Raw genomic sequence first — 10,693 nt, 5'->3', positions numbered from 1 at the left:
AAAGCCTTTCTATGTTTCCCTTTTCCTCCTCTGTAAAAACTTCTACTCCAAAGTCTTCTTTTTCTTCCAAATCCTTATTTAAGAAATCCTAAAATACTTTTACTAGAATATCTTCAAACCTATTTATTTCTAGTATGCAAATTTTGGTCTTATCTTCAGAATGTTCTCTCTTTGGAGAGGGAGTCTACCAAAATTTGTAAAGCCTATTTATTTAAGAAATCCTGAAAGACTTTTACTAGAATATCTTCAAACTTGTTTATTTCTAGTATGCAAATTTTGGTCTTATCTTCAGAATGTTCTCCCTTTGGAGAGGGAGTCTACCAAAATTTGTAAAGCCACTTCAGACTCTTGTTATCTATTGCTGAGTTCAACCAAGGTGACTCTTCAGTCAGCTGCTTTTGAATCTGTGAAGGGGATTTGATAAAAATACTTTTTTCACTCATTGGTACTTCTCCCATGCACACTTATAGCCTTCCATATTGGTATATAAGGATTTCTTTTGATCAGTATCTTCCTTAGCTGCATCTTTCCTTTCTTTGACCTTCTTTTCTTTCCTCTTATGTTTTTTGCTCTGACCAAAACTGCTCTGTACCAAGGTCCTCCTATCTGAATTGGGGCACTTTTCCAAACTATCTGACCTCTTTAGTTCTAGAGGGTGTTGCCTTTCTACACTCTTGTGATATTGCTCTCATGATTTAACTATGTGATTTTAAGTCAAACTCATTGACCCTATCCGTTTGAGGACATCCTCTATTATTATCCTGAATTGTTGTGATAATGCTCTGCTGATTTCCAACCCTTTGAAATGTAAGATAAAAATCTTTCTCTGCTCTTTCATTATTTAGCTCTTCATCCCTTGTTTTACCTACTGGAACTTTAATGCTCTTTAAGCGAGCTTCCTTAGCTTCATATTCATCTTGCAACATGCTTTGGTGCCTCATTCTGATCATGGAATGGGATCTATTGAGATCTGATGTCTTTTGTAATATGTTGAAGGAAAACTTATGCTCATTATTAAGTTTGATAATCTCTGAGATATTATCCTCATATCTCTAGATGTTTAGATTATAAGTAGATCTATTTATGATGATTTTGAGTGAATCAAGTCTCACTTTATTTACTTTACAGTTAATTAAGAGTTTAACATTATTACATCTCTCAAAGAGGCATCTAATCTGATTAATTCTCTGATAGATTGGCCTATCCTTTTAATGATACCTATTTGGTTTAATTTCGGAGGAATAGGGTTGATTGAAAACCACGTTGGAATAACAAAACTTAAGTTACCTTCATTACAGTTAGGAATCCAATCAAAAAATTATATAGCATGACCATTATAAAAACACTTAGAGTCAGCAAGAAAATCTCTTTTCACATCTTCCTCACAACAATGAATAATCCTATACTTACCTAGTAGCCACAATAATCCTCCAGCCATACAATTAGATTATGCAGCTCATCTTTAGGACCATTCCAATAGGCGAATAGACCAACCTCCTGACATTCCTGCCAACATTCTTCACTATCATGTTTGCTAATAATAAGAACCTTGTCTACTTGATATGGTGGGGTGACATAAGGGTTTTGAGGGGAAACCAGAGATTGGAGAGGAGAAGGGTTAGATGAATGCAATCTATGGTGGGGAAGAATGTATAAACTAGGAGAAACGTGAGCAGAAGATTGCTTCAAGTGACTTGTCTTAACTAAATCTGAGATGAATGCGAATCTGGATTGTTGGGTAAAGAAGGTATTGAGATTATGACAAGCATATTTAGTAAGATTGAAGATATAAATCTATTTTTCTAGGTCAAAAACTGAATGAATTAAATTATTTTCACCAAGGAAGGATGCTGGAACCTCATAAACTCTACGCCTCGGGCACAAGTCCAAAATAAGATTTACCTCACGATCCTGAAAGCTAGACAAAACAAAGAAGTAATTGGCATCCTCAATATCAGAAACCACTCTATCTAGATATGACTCGCTTGGAAATTCCGATGCCCATGAGTTGCATAGTAGATATCGATATGTTCTATTTGATGGCGATGATGCAGGACCTTGGGCTAAACACCCTCATTTTTTGGTGTATAATCTTCTACGGGAGAGGTCTCTAATTCCTATTGGATGCGAATTAATTTTATTCGCTACTCTGCCTTTTGCTCTAAAATTCACTTTTTTCGCCACTTTTTAAATTTTTAAGTTTTTCATGTTGTTGCCGAGCATTCATATAGTATATTTTTGTTGTGCACCAAATAGAAAAAATATCATAGTTGATAAATTTAAAAGTTTTATTTAAATAATGAAGTTTAAATATTATTATTAGTTAAATTAATAATTATATTTTCTAAACCCATCTCATTATTTAATAAAAGCAAGTGAAAATAATTTAAATAAACTTTATTATAATTAAAATGCAAAAATTATGCACATAGAATTAAATTAATTAAAATAATAAAAAGAAGGACTTTTGCATATTCATAAAACCGAAACCCTAGGTTGAGAATTTCTTTATTAGGAGATTAGAACTCATTTCTTCGCACATAGGTTTTGAGGAGAAAATTTTGGAATTGGAGCAAAAGAATTTTGAAAGTTTCGGAGGGTTTTGATTTGCATGCATTCATAGGTTGTCTCAAATTTTAGCTATTGTTTTAAGGTAGGATTTGAAAACCTATTGTAGAATTTTCTTGAAAGATCTGTCTACTTCGTGTCTTTCTAGGTGCTTGCATAATGCTTATTAATTTATTGTATTAATATTTGGATAAAGAATTATGTTGTAGATTTTAAAAAGGAAAACTTATCAATCAAGAAAATGTGACTAAGGAAAACTGTAGAAAAATTTAGAAATTATTATCATTGTATTTTTTTTTTTTTTTAAATCTAATTTGATTATAGAAAATTGGAAGAAAAACAACAAATTGAATAGCTAGTGTTTGAACTTTAAATTTGTCAAGTGATTATCATGGATTTTCTAAAAATAGATAATATTCTTCTTTTATATCCAAAATAATTTAGTTGTAAAATTTATTGGAAAAGAAAAAGATTAATTGAGAGGAAAGCATGTTGTAGCTAAACTTATACATGCATGTGAAAGCAATTATACTAAAAATAGAACACTAAATATATTATGGTTGCATGATTAGAGAGGACAAAGGCATGCAAAAATATTAATTGCATGTTTGTTATTTTATTTTATGAAAATATAATTTAATTTTTGAATTTAAAAAACAAAACCTTTTTTTATGATTAATTATTAATTTCAAAAATTAAAAATAAATTTTATTATTTAAAAATAATAATATTATTTATTTATTTTGAAAATTAAATAAATAAATACTACTTATTTCCTTATAAGTGAGTTTTTTATATTAATTTTTTTAAAAACTCTAAGTGGGTTATGTACTTGTATATTATTTCATTTGATTTCGTACTTATGGTTATCCTATGATGTGGATTTTGTTATGTATCAACTTTAATTTTAATAAAAACTTATGTATGTGATTCAACGTCATGGAACCCTTGAGAGATGTAATTGTTATTGATTGCTTCTATACATATGCGTGTTATTGCCTTTTCTATGGTATATCTTGTTTGTTTTAATCTTTAAAAAAAATGTTTAGCAAACTTAGCGACATAATAGGTTAATTTCTTCTGGGTTCCTTGGTGGAGCGTTACAAGAGACCCCTTGAATCCATGGAACAATATTCCAATATAGTTCATAAAAAATTGTAATTTTTTATAGAAAAAAAATTGAATATCATCCAAAATTAAAAATTGGCATATCATTTTTTTAATAGCCTATTGCTTTGTGGTTATCCAACGAATGGGTCACCTTCAATGTTTGATCGCATTGCCAAAAAATGTAGACCGATTGGTTGCATAACTGTTCCAAGTTGTCTTCTATCAAAACTATTCACCTCTTTGCCTAATATCAATAGTATAATCTACTTTATGAAACTCTAATCTTGTTGCCATTAACATTATTTTGAAGTAGAGATGTGTATCATTACTTTTCCAGACCAATTATTTTTAGTGATTGAATTTTATTTCGAGATTGTAGTATAACAATGTCTTTGGTTTTTATGTCAAATATTGTGATGCATCCATTGGGGGAAGGAAGGAGCCTATAACTATTTTCACAGACTACAAATTTTGTTGCCATTTTTTACCTTCTACAAAAAAGGTGTGTATTATTAGTTTTGATTACTTGAAGGATTGAGTGACATTCAAAGATGATTCATTTATAGAAAGTAAGTGAAACTATAGATTTGATAAAACGGTGACCTTTTTCTAACCCTAAAGATTACAATGTTTAGAATTCTTTGGGCATGCAAACCTCTTTGTGTAGGAAAAAAAATACAAATGTAAACATGTTGGGAATTTATTTATAATTTCTTCCCTTGGTTAATCTAAATCAATGCCATTATTTGATATTTATGGTGTTGGCTCATACGAATTATGTACTTCTTGTCATGAACACAATTGGAGTCTCTTTGGGAGCATTCACACAGGGAAAAGGGGGAAAAGCCAAGTTGACATGTTCAAGAAAGATAGTGATGCCTATGATATTGAAGGAAGAAATATTGAAGAAAATTTAATACCTCATGAGGATCCAATTTACCTATAGATTGAGGCTCAAAAGTATTAGAACTAGGCATGTCAATATAGGTTGTATTTGGTTGTTTTACAATATACATTAACAGTTCTATAGTTTGAATTTATAATTTTGTAGCAACGCATTGTAGTGTCAACTTGATAATCTCACATTAAAAATTTAGAGTACTTGATAGTCATATAACATGTGTGATCTTTGAAATATCAATTGGAAGAGATATTTTTGTTCTTTAAATGCAAAACTTTCTACTTTTTTTTGTCTATTTATATTTTTATTTTTTGTGCAAAGATTTGACAAATCACAAGTCTAACACCTCATGACTTTTTGTACTAAGCCAAAGAGAACAACAAGAATGAGCAAAGAGACGAAAATTGAGTAAGGATAAAAATGAACAGAAGTAATCACTTGGAGCACACTAATAAATGGAAGCAACAAATTGGACAACATTATCCATTCATAAATACTTCATTAGTAATTATTAAAATTCAACATACACACAACAATCAATAATAACTATAGACCAATTTGCTTCTTAAAAGATCTTTTTCTTAGTATTTTCTTAAAGAAAACAATTGGTTGGATTTGTGAAAGAATGGCAGGTTACCAATCTCTATATGTATTTTGGGAAAAAATAACAATTATTTGTTTTGAAAGGGCTTTATAATGCTCTATAATGGTCATGTTGACTTTGCAATTATAATATTTTTGGTTTCTAACTAAGAATATCTATATGGTAAATGATCCATCTCACCGAAATGCATAGGTATCCAACCACTCCAATCGTCTAGTACATAGGATCAAATACTAAATACACAGCTCACTCCATCAAACCAAGAAAGCAATAAAACCAACATAACCACCTATAATGCTGAGAGGTAAGACATGAACACTAAAACTAAATGCAATATCTCCTGTAGAAAGAAGAACCAGGAACATCGAGAGTGCAAAAGAAGTACAAATACCTATAATGGCACGTGTCATCGACACACCATGAGGTTAATGTCATGGAAGGAACACTCATTTGACAAAGGAAGATGGAAAATATGGCCAACATGAAACCCCCCAAGGCACTTTATAATGTAGTGTGAGTACAACAAAACACAAAGATGTGTAAGATCCCGAAATGTAATAGAGGGACACTCTATCTCAGTGTGTTTGCAAAAATACTACAAAAGGATGTCAACAAAGATCAAAAGAGACAAAAGGTTGATACAAGAGATAGTACAAACCATGAAAAATCATCTGAAGTAATAAAATTGATCTCTAGACCTGAAACGACCAAGATATCCACAAGAATGCAATAAAACAAAAAAACTGAATGGGATGTGCTTGGAGTAGAATTTGGAAAATAAAATGCCTTGAGATATGTCTCCCAGAGTGCAAATTAGAACCTCTAACTTTGACTGCATGAACTAGCAACCAAACAACATTGAAAGTCCAAATAAATTGCACCATCACGATGAGCTCAAAACCAACTTTTCGATGATATCTTATTTTTGAAAAATGAAGACCAAATGAGCAAGTTATGACCAAAAAACCACATGTAGGTCAAAAAAGTGCTGGAACGACAAAATTAAAACAAATTACCACCTTGGGATCCATGCCAAAATGCCTTGGAAACTATGCCCAAATATACTAGATATAACATTGGGAAGCATGACAATTTTGTACCAAAACAATCTTGATTTGCATACCAAAAAATATTGATTCTCATACTAAAAACCTCAATTTTTGTGCCAAAAAACTTGATTTGCATGCCAAAATTCTCAAATTTCATGCCAAAAAACTTGATTTTTGTGCCAAAAAATCTCAATTTCTATGCCAAATATCACAAAATCAACACCTCAAGAAACATGCCAAGAGCAATATATTTTTGTCTCAGATTCCAACTGTGTCCAAATTGAACAAATTTTATATGAAAATAGGGGTTTTTGGGTGCTCTAAGATCAATGGTGATGTACATTTGGGTTCAAAGTTCACAAAAAATCAGTGACCCCCCGATCCAATACAAAAATCCTCTAAAAAATGAAACCCTTTGAAAAAAATGCACAAATCTAAAAGCCAAGCCAAAACTCTCATAAACAAAATAGCGGCATGAAGATCTAGAGCTTTGATACCATGTTGAAGTTGATGAAAGATCAACCCCATAGCTCTCAAGAATCATCTGCATGCAAACAACTATTACAGAAAGAGAGAAGCAAACACTATGGAGGTTGGAATTCTCATATCCATAAATGAGACATTCTTGATGAGCAAAAAAAAGAGATTGCTATAATCAAAAGTGAATTAATAATTTACAAAGAGATCAATCCTTATAAGAGGAGATCAAAACCCTAAGAGGTAACTAACCTAGGTTGCATGATAATAATTAATTAAAAAATTAATTATTATATGCCCAAAGTTTAGCTTAAGTAAACTAGAGATCCCTGTATGATGTTATCATGTGCATTCATACTTGTTTAAAAAAATAATAATCTTGGCTTATATTTATCCTTGTTCCAGGGATCTCCGGGTGGGTCATTACATCTAGTATTAGAGCCCATGTTCAAACATTGGGATCTCTGTGTATATGATGCCCATATGGTTGATGTTGTGTTGTGTAAGTGCAAGTGTCTTGGTGAGAGCTTGTAAGTTTTGTTGCTTTGGTATCTACTTGTAGTGGACTTGCTTGTCTAGTAGATGCAACTAGAGCAGTGTGAGGAGAAGGAAGTGATTCTTTCCTTTCTTGTTTGTTTGGTTGTGTCTTTGACCCTATCAGATGGAGCCGCTGATTAGTGTCCATGTGTTGGCTTTGAGTGCCTCTTTTTGTTTCTCCTTGTGGAGTAAGGTGCATTATTTCCCTATTTTCTCTTATTTATAAGTAAATAAATGAATCTTATTTGTGATTCTATGTTATGTCAATATAGTAATGAAATGGTTCCTTTCATTGAGAAATGAGTGTTTATTGCGAATCATTGCAAAGGAATAGTTTTGAATTAGATCCTTTGGGTTAATGACTTATGTCACCAATCTGATTACTTCATAGGCATATGGAAATTGTATTAAAATTGATGGATATCTAAATTTTCCATTACATGGAAAATAAATAAGGAAGTTATTATAGTCTGCATATGCATGAGGTTATTGTTGTCATACTGCTTGAGTGTGTGAGTGTGTTCTCTAACGCTGCTAGGATGATGTATTCCTTAGCATTGTGTGGTGATTTATCCCTCTTTTGTGATTGTTCTCAATCATCACATGTAACATGATTTGATTGATTCCTTATTTTATTTGGCTGGAGGTATTTTGCTTATGTTGTTGGGCTATCATGGTTTTCAATATTTTCCCTTTCTTGGAATAGCCATCAAATTTTCTCTATCGCTCTATTTGTGGCTATTGTCACACTTGAATTATTATTGAAATGAGCTCTTTTGTGATTTATTGTTGTTGTTGATAATTCCCTAGTTGGGCTTTTCGTTTTGGTTCATGATGACTATTCTAAATGTGTTTTAATGTTGCCCAGTTATGTGTTGTGAGTCTATCACATTCATCTCAAACCTCTGGTAGTACGTACAAGGGATAATATCATAGAGAATATATTAATGTGTTTGTGATAGATGTAAATTTGTTAGCATAATTGTATGGTTTAAATGATGATTAAACATAATGTATTTCTAGAAAGAAAATTGAAAAGATGTGTACTTCTTTTATGTTAAGTGACTCTTGAACCCTTGCCTTGAAAACCTCTAAGCTTCATTGTGTATAATGCTTGTGTTATGATTAATTGATGAAATTGTGAAAGAGAAGTAATGATGGTTTTAGTGTGTGAATTACCTTTCATTTCATGTCTTATGTCATTTTGGGCATGTGTGCTCTTGGGTTGTTTTGGATGTTTCGTTTGTTGCTTGTCTTGGTAACTGAGATAGTTTGAGTTTCCTTTGATGTTTTATCTTGTGTGGTGATTAAAAATCTTAGTTCTTACGACTCTCTAAGCTTTACCACATTTTGGGCCTTGTCGACACCCTTTTGACACTTTTTGAATGGAGTCAACCAGAGTCCGGACGTGAAAGTTATGGCCTCTAGAGTGAAGGCAATTTTTGTGCTATTTTGAAATTTCACATGAGAAACAAGTGGTCGTGCATTTTCTCACCTAGTTCTTTGCATTATCTCACCTAGTTTGGTGAGAAACCTTGCATGAGAGTGTGTTAATGCGGAATGTCATTGGGGGAACCATAGGCACCCTTTCACACTTTAGAAGGTGCAAATCGATGTTTTGAGTACCCTTTTTCGAGTAGAGGCCAATTCAATCATGACATATCACTTTTATGGCCATTGGAGTTTAGCCCTTCATGTTATTCTTTTAGGAGGAGTTATCAAGCCTTCATAATCTACTAGGTACTTGTTAGGATTCATGCTTAGGTTTGTGTGTTCCCTATAGCATCGTGTTGGCTTTGTGAGAATAAGTATGGACTGTGAGCATTCCTTGCTTGGGGTGGATGTTGCCTTGTCGTTTGAGAGTGACTTGGTCTTTTGATGAGTCTAGATCCTCCTTTTGGACATTAACTTTGGAGCATCTCTGTATCCTTTTCTCTCTTGAGAAAGTGGGCTAGCATAGTTATGCCCTTAATTTTGTTAGTGTTGGATGAGTATTTTGATGGTTGGTGGAATTGTGAGTTTTCCTAACACATTTTGGGCTGATTTAGAGAAGAGGTTGAGAGAGACTCCCTCTCAGTCCTAATACTCTGTAGTTTCTTCATCTCTAACCTTATATCTTCAAGAGGATTGTCTTAGTCAAGTTGCTCTTTGACTGTAGACTTGAGGCTAGAGATTGAGTTTAGCGGTAGGTTGGGTGTAGTTTTCCTAGCATGTTACTAGAGGGACATGGTATCGTTGTACACATGTTACCATCTTAGGAGTTAGTATGAAGTTATTTCATGATTTTGTTCACTAATGAAATTCTTTGCAACCTTGTGGAAAGGTGATATCTTGTCTGGTTGGGTTATGTAACTTGAGTTCCCAGTGATAGTTGAGCTTTTGTACCCTAGAGACTATGTGCTCCTATGCTTGGTGGTTAGTTGTGGAGAGTATCCTTTGCAGTGTGCACTTTTGTTGTAAACTATCATCCTTTTATGTTCTAAGGGTGAGTTTACATGGATTCAAGGATGCTCGTGTGTGGCATGATAGTATTCTTGGGAATTTTGGGATGATTATTCCCTCATGATTCTGACTCTTTTTGGAAGCGTGTAGTGTTTTGACCTTGTTTTGTGGTCACATGGTAGGTGCATGTTTAGTTGGGCATTGGTTGATGAGGTAGAGTGGCTTTTTCTTTACCTTATATTGTTGATTTTATGGCTAGATGGGTTTTCTTAGCACATAGGGAGTTCCTTGTTTGAGGATCTTGTCTCATTGTTGCACCTATTCTCTTATGGTTAACCTATCTGGGGGTTGACGCGATGGTTTGAGAATGTTTGAGTGTTTTGGTTGGACTTGTGAAGAAGTTGGTGAGTCATTCATATTGCTCAATTTTTATTTTGTACTTGGTGTGTTTTGATTTCTGTTCTTGGATTGTAGGCTTCCAGGAGTAAGCCTAGTCTTTGGGGGGGGGATGAAGTAGTGCCTCTCCCATTTGATTTTATAAATCATCTTGATGGATGCAACCTTGTTGATCTCTCTTGGAGAAGGGATCGTGATTGGGACCATGAGTGGTCTATACCCTTGAGGTGATTGATTTTATGTTACTGTATTAGTTGCTTTGATTATGCTTATGGCTGATTATGCAATTATGATGTATTAGATGGTTCGCTGAGGTTTGTGCCAGTGGTTACCAGGATCAATGCGGTATCATGATGTCATTCTATGATTACCTTGAGAGGTGTGCAGAGATTGCACTATGTATTATTATCCTGCTACACTAGACTAGGTTCTTGTAGCAATGGTTAGTAATGCTATGACTGTGTTTGCTTATGTGTTTTAAGTGCCTTTTCATGTTATTTAAACAACCATTATTAAATGCTTAAATAATTAGAAATGAATAATCCATGTTAGATTACTATGTTGTTTAGTTGATCATATCTACATGATGATGCTTGCTTTTGAGATGAC

Source organism: Cupressus sempervirens, chromosome 5 (genome assembly GCF_028749045.1).
Source record: "Cupressus sempervirens isolate cs-2001-9-10 chromosome 5, ASM2874904v1, whole genome shotgun sequence".
In the NCBI taxonomy this organism is placed as follows: Eukaryota; Viridiplantae; Streptophyta; class Pinopsida; order Cupressales; family Cupressaceae; genus Cupressus; species Cupressus sempervirens.
Note: the sequence above shows the minus strand (reverse complement) of the source record.